The sequence below is a fragment of the Triturus cristatus genome, chromosome 10 (genome assembly GCF_964204655.1).
Source record: "Triturus cristatus chromosome 10, aTriCri1.1, whole genome shotgun sequence".
NCBI lineage: Eukaryota > Metazoa > Chordata > Amphibia > Caudata > Salamandridae > Triturus > Triturus cristatus.
In genome coordinates, this window is record NC_140593.1 from 487,667,659 (window position 1) to 487,678,119 (window position 10,461).

The following is a 10,461-nucleotide window of genomic DNA, read 5'->3' on the forward strand; positions in this document are numbered from 1 at the left end:
TCGCAAGGATTCGTCAACCGGCGCCAAAGTTATTCAAAATAGAATTTTGAGATTTCCTATGGAAACACGGTCCTAACTATAACTATCTACTGGCGACCGCCAGTAGATAATATACATATATAAACATATAAATATAATCTGCATATCTATATAAATATAAATTCATGCAAACATATACATATACATATATGCATACATATGCATGGTATGTACATGAAAGTTTAAAAAACTCTAATACAAGCAAAGCTAGAAAGCCACCTAATTACAAACAGAATTGCTTTAACTTAAACGAGGGCGAGACCTATTGCATTTTCAATGCTTGTTTACTTTGATTCCATCAAGAAGGCATTCAGATGTGTCACACATTTTCCATAAATTCTGAATGGTAGCACTCTAGTTGCTCATTAGATCACTGTAGTAAAGCTACTGCTCACCAGGGAAGTCTGCTGCTGGTATTGAAAGTGCATGTTTCAGTCTGCATGTCCGAATTTTTTAATGAAATAGAAGAGGATTTGAGAAGTCACTCAAAATGTGCTCTAATTTTTCTTTTTCCTCACTAATCATAATTTCTTTGGCAAAATGAACCTCCTCATTGTGTTCCTTTTAAATTAAACTACTCACTCTCTACTACTCACTCGCTACTACTATCTACTACTCACTCTCTACTACTCACTTTCTACTACTCTCTACTACTCTCTACCACTCACTCTCTACTACTCTACTACTCACTCTCTACTACTCTCTACTACTCTCTCTCTAATAATCTCTCTCTACTACTCCCTCTCTACTACTCACTCTACGACTCTCTACTACTCACTCTCTACTACTCACTCTCTACTACTCTACTACTCTCTACTACTCTCTACTACTCACTCTCTACTACTCACTCTCAACTACTCACTCCACTACTCTCTCTACTACTCACTTTCTATTACTCACTTTCTACTACTCTCTACTACTCACTCTACTACTCTCTACCACTCACTCTCGACTACTCTCTCTCTACTACTCACTCTCTACTAATCACTCTGCTACTCTCTACTACTCACTCTCTACTACTCTCTACTACTCACTCTCTACTACTCTACTACTCTCTACTACTCTCTCTACTACTTACTCTCTACTACTCACTCTCTACTACTCTCTCTCTACTACACACTCTCTACTACTTGCTCTCTACTACTCACTCTATGACTCTCTACTACTCACTCTCTACTACTCACTCTCTACTACTCTACTACTCTCTACTACTCTCTACTACTCACTCTCTACTACTCACTCTCAACTACTCACTCTACTACTCTCTCTACTACTCACTTTCTACTACTCTCTACTTCTCACTCTACTACTCTCTACCACTCACTCTCTACTACTCTCTCTCTACTACTCACTCTCTACTAATCACTCTGCTACTCTCTACTACTCACTCTCTACTACTCTCTACTACTCACTCTCTACTACTCTACTACTCTCTACTACTCTCTCTACTACTCACTCTCTACTACTCACTCTCTACTACTCTCTCTCTACTACACACTCTCTACTACTTGCTCTCTACTACTCACTCTACTACTCACTCTACTACTCACTCTCTACTTCTCCCTACTACTCACTCTACTACTCACTCTCTACTACTCTCTACTACTCACTCTCTACTACTCCACTACTCTCTACTAATCACTCTCTACTACTCACTTTGTACTACTCTCTACTACTCACTCTCTACTACTCTCCCCTACTCACTACTACTCACCCTCTACTACTCACTCTCTACTACTCACTCTCTACGGGGGCGTGGTTTGGACGCCGATCGGGATGGCGGCGTGAGCCTGCAGCTCCGTGCCTGACCCCCGATAATTATCCTGTAAACCGGCCGAAACGCGCCGCTGGTGGCGCGAGCCTGCTGCGCTGAGCGCCGGGACGACAGTGGACGCCGAGAACGAGACGGCGTGGGCCCGGGCGAGGCGCTGGAGCCGGGTCGCGGAGCGGGACGAGCGGCGCTCACAGAGCAAGATGGCGGCGGCCCGAGCGGCGAAGCGTAACCAGTGCCGGACAGAAGCTCGAGACTGCGGGGAGGCTCGCCGCTGGCGGGGCTGGGCGGAGCTGGTCGCCCGCTGCCCGGGGCTCCGGGGGCCCGGTGCTGGTGCGGGGCGCTCTCCGCCGCGGCGGCGGCCGGGGATTCTGCTGCCCCTCCCCCATAATAGCACGCAGCGGCCTGGTGAGGGGAGTCCGGCTCCTGGTGCGAGACGCCGCGCCTCGGGGTGCCCAACGCAGGCAGCGAGGGGAGCGGTGGAGCCTGCGCTGGACTTCTGGGCTGAGCGACTGCCTGCGGAAGGACGTGGCTGGCTGGAGCGGCTGCTGGGCTGCGGAGAGGACGAGCTTGGGAGCAACGGGGGTGTTGGCGGCGGGGCCGGGCGAGACGCGCCCAGTGGTGGCGGCCGGACGGCGATGGTGGCCTGATGAGACAGCAGTACTCGGATTGGGGAGCGCTGCGGACTGGCAGGCCTGACGACTGCGGGGTGGGGCCCCCCCCCGGGTGCGAGGCTGGCCCAGTGGGGTGGATCGAGCTGGATCGTCCTCGGCGCTGGAGCAGGGATGCGGTAAGCCTGCGCTGTTGCTGACGCTACGAGGGGCCACGGAGGGCCCTTGCGCCTGTAGCGGGTGGCCTTGGCGGGAGGACGACCTGTTGGCCGCGAGCGGAGGGACTCCAGGCTGTTGGGCCGCCGGGCCCTGGGGGAGCGGACCGCCCCCCCGAGGAGAACACTGATATCGGTGAGCGGGCGCCGGGCTCCGGGTCCTCTCTCCTGGAGTGGACGGACGGTGGGACTGACCTGTCTTCCAGTGGTGCCCTGAACTGGAGCTGGTGCGGGGCGGGATGACCACTAAGGGTGTCGCACCGCATTTGCCCCCTGGGCACGGCCGGGCGGCAGCCTCGGCCGCGGCTGGTGGGGCCCACGATGACCCGGTGGACACAGCACAGGAACGGCGCCTGAACAAACGGCTGGATGGGATCCTGGAGGCAATCACGGCGACCAAGGAGGCCTTGCATCAGGACATAGCGCAGGTTGCTACTGGACTGGGACTCTTGAGGGCCGATCATGCCAAACTGGCGGACAGAGTCAAAGACAATGAGATGTTGCTCGGGGAGCTCAAGCCAGCGGCGGTGACCACGGAACGCAAACTTGCTGATATCCTGGGCCGTCTGGCGACGCTGGAGAAGCGAGCGGAGGACGCCGAAGGTCGCAATCGGAGGAACAACGTGAGGGTAGTGGGCCTGCCGGAAAAAGTTGAAGGGGATGACGCTGTGGCATACATGGAGGACTGGTTTAAGACGACTGTGGCCCCGGAGGGCCTCTCCCCCTTTTTCTCCTTGGAGCGGGCGCATAGGGTCCCGGCTCGCCCGCCGGCGCAGGGCCGCCCTCCCAGACCCATGCTGGTCAGACTCTTGCACTATAGGGACAGAGACCTACTGATCCAGAAGGCGCGCGCGGATGGCCCCTTTCAGGTGGCCAACAGCTCAGTCACGGTGTTCCCAGACTACACGCAGGAGGTACAGAAGAACAGGGCTTCCTTTTTGGCAGTGAAAAAAGAACTGCGGATCGAGGGCCTACAATACTCCTTGCTGTTTCCAGCGAAGCTGCGGGTTATCTTGGGCGGGACGACCCACTTCTTTCAGGCCCCTGCTGAGGCGTGGACATGGTTGGAGTCGTATCGCGCTGGCACGGCCCGGGGGGGGGAAGGAGGACAGGGAGCGACAGAAACCGGTCCAAGTGCGGAAATCTCAACGTATCCGCAAACGCAACAAACTCCAGAGAGCGGAGCGGGATGGACAGATGGCGGACGACAGGCGGAGAGCGCTGGCTGCGACGGCGATCATCACGGGCTCCCAAGGGGGGCAGACTTCAGTGGGCTCGGACTCTGGTGAGGAGGCCGGGCAGTCCGGCGGAGAGGTGTCGGAGGCTGACAGTTCCGGGGGGCCGGCGGTCACCCCACAGACGGCGGATGGATTATTTAACGGGTGATACGGAGGGTGGGGCCACATTTGTGAATCCGGGTCTGGCTGGGGGTCCTGGTGCTCAGCGGACTCGCAGGTATGGTGCTGAGACATTCCGGGGGTTGTGGGCGCGGGGCGGGGGGCTTGGCCTGTCCTGGGTCGGCTCTGAATCACCCTCGAGCTGCCCCTAAGGCTTTCTGTGGAGACGACCACAGAGTAGGGAAGGTTTGGAGGGTTGCAGGTTTGGATGGGGGCTGATAGTGCATTATTGGGTCCTGTTCTGGGGAGTGGGAGGGGGGGAGTTTGTGGGGATGTTTTGGTTGTGGGGTTCTGTTGCGCTGCTGTAGGTGGGCCTGGGATACTGGTGTGCTGGTGGGGTACTGGTTGCAATGGGGACGTTACCTAATTTGAAATGCCTCACGTGGAATGTTCGTGGTCTCCGCACTATGTCTAGACGATACAAGGTACACGCCCACCTGGTGAGGCGTGGCATACAAATTGCACTCCTGCAAGAAACTCACTTAACTAAACAGGAACTCACTGCGCTGCAGAGGAGATGGCGTGGCCAGGTGTTTGGGACTACGTGTTCGGCGTTTGCCAGGGGAGTGTTGATATGGGTGCGGGCAGGTGTCCCATTCCAGGCCACGAATCAGCTGGTGGACCCGGAGGGTAGATTTGTGGTGGTGGGGGGGAGGCTCTATGGTCAGGACGTAGCCTTATGCAGTATATATGCTCCCAATGCGGACCAGGCCCGCTTTTTTGTTAGCTTGACGGGCTCATTGGCGCACTTCTTGGCGGGCCCCATATTGATAGGAGGGGACTTCAACTCGATCACTGATGTGGCACTGGACCGGTCGCATCCGCCATTGGCCGACTCGCCGGTGCGCCGGTTAGCGGCGCACAGGGCGGATTGGCAGGAGAGGTGGGGGCTGATAGATGTGTGGAGGGTGCAGCATCCGGGAGACCGGGACTATTCCTTTTTCTCCGCGTTGCACGCGCTGCACGTCAGGATAGATGCCATTTTGTGCAGCGGGGACCTGGCTCCCGTGATGGCCCACACGGAGTATCTCACTAGAACTATCTCGGACCATAACCCATTGCTGTTGACGGTGCAGTGGCGGAGGCCGCGGTCGGCGGTCCCGACATGGCGGCTGCGACCGGAGACATTGGAGGACCCGGTGTTTGGTGATGCGGTCCAGCGGGGCGTAGAGCAGTAGTTTAGGGAGAATGAGGGTTCCACTGCCACGAGGGCGATGGAGTGGGATGCCATGAAGGTAGTGACCAGAGGCATTTGTATGGGTAAATTTGCGAATGTAAGGACTACAATCCTGACGGCTCTGGGGAAGGCGGAGGGGGTGTTGCGGGATCTGGAGCAGCGTAGGCCCGAGCGGCCAGAGTTACAGGACAGGTTGCTTGAGGCGAAGGAGGTGGTAGCGACTGAACCAGAGCGGCTGCGGGGTTTTGATTACAAGCGGTATCTAGTCAGAGTCAGGTGTGCCATACCTTTGTCATAAGTAAGACTGTTAGCGCTCTAGTTGTTCTTTAAAACACTCTGGGATTTCTGTCATTCGGCTATACTTGGGCTACATCTCGGTGATATTTGTGCTACATTTGGGCTCTTTTGTCTCTGGTGGCCATCTTTGGAGACTTGTTATGAAGTTTCCTTATTTCCTCATTTACTGCAGTCTCCTCAGTAGGCATACTGTCAGTTTTTTACTTTGATTCAATGAAGAAGGCATTCAGATGTGTCACACATTTGCCATAAATTCAGAAGGTTAGCACTCTAGTTGCTCATTAGATCACTGTAGTAAAGCTACTGCTCACCAGGGAAGTCTGCTGCTGGTACTCAAAGTGCATGTTTCAGTCTGCATGTCAGAATTCTTTAATGAAATAGAAGAGGATTTGAGAAGTCACTCAAAATGTGCCCTAATTTTTTTTCTGCAGCACTAATCATACATTCTATTGCAAAATGAACCCTCTCATTTTGTTCCTTTTTAAATTAAATGTTTTAAATGTTACCACTTTATTCCAATCAAGATGGCTTCAGGTGTGCCATACCTTTGTCATAAGTAAGACTGTTAGCGCTCTAGTTGTTCTTTGGAACACTCTGGGAAGCTGCAGTAGAACACAAAGGAATCAACTGACAGTCTCTGCCCTTGTTGGATGTACATGTTTTACTGAGAATGTCAGACTTCATTCTCACATGACTGAGAAAGATAATGTGAATTTACAGAAAATATGCTCTCAGTTTAGCTTATAGATCACCTTCCAAACCTCTGTGGGAAAAGCATGTGAAAATAGTTTTCTCTCAAACATGATTCATGATATCCCAGCAGAAGGCTTTTTCACATGGTAAAATCACCTTAGAACATACCACAATTCCTAAAATGAGTATGGTACCATCAACAAATGATTTATAATGTAACTAAAGTCTTAAAACCTTCTATTAACTACAGTGCTTTTTAATGAGGTGCTATCATGTATATTGGTCCCAAGATGGCTGCCAACACTTCTTGGATGAAGTGCTGACAGCCAATCAGATCTCACAATGAGATGTGTGGTTAGGCTCCGCCCAGATATGTATATGATTTTACTTTTGATTTTCTCAGGAACTACTGAACGGATTTACACCATATATGCAAAAGGCACATGCCTGACCTGAGGACTACCTCTTTGCCAAATTTCAAGTAATTCTGTACCTTCGACTAAAGGTCCTATGGGAAAATGCATGGGGAAAACGTGTTTTGGGACCCCCTTTTTTCTCAGCCCCCGCTTGACGAATCACCACGAGACTTTCAGGGTAGGAGCTGAGCGGAGCGCCCCATTAGTTTTGAAAATTTCAATAAGATAAGTCAACCGGCGCCAAAGTTATTCAAAATAGAATTTTCAGATTTCCTATGGGAACTCGGTCCTAACTATAACTATCTACTGGCGACCGCCAGTAGATAATATATATATATTTATATTAGTTACAGATATATAATTAAAAATATTATTAAGCTAATATTCTCAATTTATATTTTATTTAAAAATTATTTTCAATTTAATAAATATATAATATATATATATATATATATGCATATATACATATACCCAATAACATCTAGCAGTTTGTTAAAGCCCCGTGCAAAACAACAAAGACTAAACACATAGCTGGCAATGATTAAGGCATTCGCCGAAACGGGTCTGCCAGGTGTTTCCTGTTTTTATCCGGATGGTGGCAAATAAATTTCCCCTGAAGATATCCCAAGCATGTGTCGGACCCGTTTTTTAAAGAAAGGCGGGATTGGTGTTTGATATATATATATATATATATATATATATCTATATTTGATTTCCAAAGTCCTTCAAAATGCAAGTAATGCAACAGCAAGAACAGACCACTCCGTGACTGCAAAATAAAGTGCTTTTATTTTTCAAAACAGCAGCATGACGCGTTTCGACCGGGAAACCCGGTCTTGATCACATGACATGTACAAAGATCATAGAGTTTAAATAGCATGTAGTGAACCGCCAAAACTGCTAACCAAGGAATAGAAATAGAAAAAATACTATTCGCGATAAATCGCTACAGGTCTGAAATGTTTAACAAGAAAATTCTTATCCAGGCATTCTAAAAATAAAACAACAGGCTCTAGAGTTGTTTTAAAATAGTAAACCCCTATAAACAGTGTCGGCGGATAATATAATACAATATAAAATATATAAAATATATATCAAAATATCACGCTACAATACACACTGAAAAAAATGGGGAATAAAGATATACTGGGCAAGTGCCCATAAAATATCAGTAAAAAAGGGATTACAAAGCAAACAGATCAGACCAGTATAACTAATTCGGTTTAGCAGCTCAACACATAATTAATACATGTGCATAAAAAATATTATATCAATAAACGAATATTAAATCATAATCGATTATAGGCAAAAGACCTGTAGACAAAAATAGTGCAAGGAAAACAATCTAATATAGTAGATGTCAAAAAATGACAACAGTAACACGGACAAGACAATGTGCAGCCAAAAAGATAGAAAATAGTTAAAGGTTTATCCATGAAGCAGATTCTAGAACTGAAATAAATAGAGTCATGAATATATAAATAAATTCATGACAAACATCACAAGTTAAATCATGTCATGAAAAATCTATAATTAACAATTCAAGTGGAAAGAGCAACAATCTGGATAAAAACCTACACATATAAGCAATGCTGCATTCAAACAGGTAAAAGAAATAATGGGATACCATGATTCCAGATCCATTAATCACCAGCTGAATTAAAGCCCAATCCCAAACACCCCATCAGTATCGAGAATAAAACCGGTAAAATCAAGAGATAAAACCAGCTAAAAACGACAAAGAGAAGAGTATAAAAAGATCAGGATAAAAACACAGCTCAATGAAAAAAAGGATCTAAAATCCGATATAAAATATAGTATAAAAGGAAACACAGTAGCAATAACAATAAAATGTCTCAGAATCATCATCATTTTTAAAGGACTCTGAAAGTTAGAGATATTAAATGAGGGAAGACCAATTTCTTGCATGTTATAAAAACTTATGGAGGTCTTCCCCAGTGTTTAATCCATTAGGAATCTTGGTATCCAGAAGTAAAATATAATGGCTTTCCAACTGTCTGAGTCTTTTCTCTCGATCACCACCTTTCTTGGAAGATAGGACTGCATCAATAACAAAATAACTAAGATCTTTCAAGTTATTCTGGTGAACTAATTTAAAATGACGCGCCACTGGATAGCTTGAATCAGAATTGACAATCGCTCTGAGGTGTTGCAGGATACGATTAAAGACTTGAAGTTTGGTGCTCCCTATATAGCGAAGATGGCAAGTGCATTGGAGCACATAAACTGCATAATCTGTTTTGCAAGTAAAAAAACCATCGATATAATTAACATCTTGACTAAAAGCATCGCTATATTCGCAAGTATTAATACCAAATTTACACGCCCTGCACGAGCTACACTTAAAAAAACCTTTCCGGTTGGAAAGCCAATTAGTGGATTTGATAGATTCAGGACTAGCTTTAACTAAAACATCTCGCATAGAGGGAGCCCTTCTAAAGGTTATACCAGGAATTTCAGTGATTAGCGGAGCAAGAGTAATGTCGGTTTTCAAGATAGACCAATTAGACTTAAGAATATTTCTGATTCTTTTCTCATGACAACTATAGGTGGTAATAAGTCATATAGTCATGTCTTCATTACTAAACGGTCTAGTATCACCTCGATTCATAACATCGGTATTGGGAATCTGAGAAGATTCATTCATAGTAATTCTCAATTTATTCATAGCATTATGAATAACTTCTCTTTTGTAACCGCGAGCCAAAAATCTCTGAAAAGATTCATCAAGACATTTTTTACGATCAAATTCATTGCTACAGATTCTGTGAATTCTTAAAAATTCCCCATATGGGATACTTCTGATAAGATGTTGAGGGTGGGAGCTCGAAGCATGAAGAATTGAATTACCTGCCGTGCTTTTTCTATGTAGTCTGGTTTGGATTTCATTATTGACAACATAGATTTCAACATCTAAGAATTCTACTCTCTCTTTGCTAATAGTAGCAGTGAATTCTAAGTTGAGGTCATTAATATTGATGTCAGCCACAAAACGGTCGGCAGTTTCTCTAGATCCGTGCCAAATAATTAACACGTCATCTATGAAACACCACATGTTAACAATGCCATTTTCTTGAGCCACGTTGGCGTGGCCAAGGACATGCTCCTCCCACCAGCCCACATGTAAACATGCGTAACTGGGGGAGAAGCATGCCCCCAATATATATTTTCACTGAAAAACATAGGTTTCAGGCACGTTATAGTTAGGAATTAGCACTTAAAAAACCTTAGAAATTCACTGAAAAAACCATAGGTTTCAGGGGCGTTATAGTTAGCTGGACTTTTCACTAGTACAAAACCATTGAAATTCCCCCGTTATAGTTAGTTCAGCTAACTATAACTCGCGCGCCCGCAATGCACTGCTGATGACATCACATATTACATCACTCATGACATGGTCAGTGACATCACTCATGACATCACTGATGACATCACTGAACTAACTATAACGGGGGAATTTCAATGGTTTTGTACGAGTGAAAAGTCCAGCTAACTATAACGCCCCTGAAACCTATGGTTTTTTCAGTGAATTTCTAAGGTTTTTTAAGTGCTAATTCCTAACTATAACGTGCCTGAAACCTATATTTTTTTCAGTGAATTTCAAAGGTTTTTTAAATGCTAATTTCTAACTATGCCTACAGAGATAGGACATGTGAAGGAAGAAGAAAAAATGCACAGAAAGAAAAAAAAGAAATGCAGAAAGAAGAAACAGAAGTCCTCAAAGACGAAGAAAAGTGCAGGAAGAAGGATAACGTGCTGAAAGAACAAACAGAAGAGCAGAAAGAAGCCTTGTTGCAAAATCATCCTGTACCCTCAACTTTTTC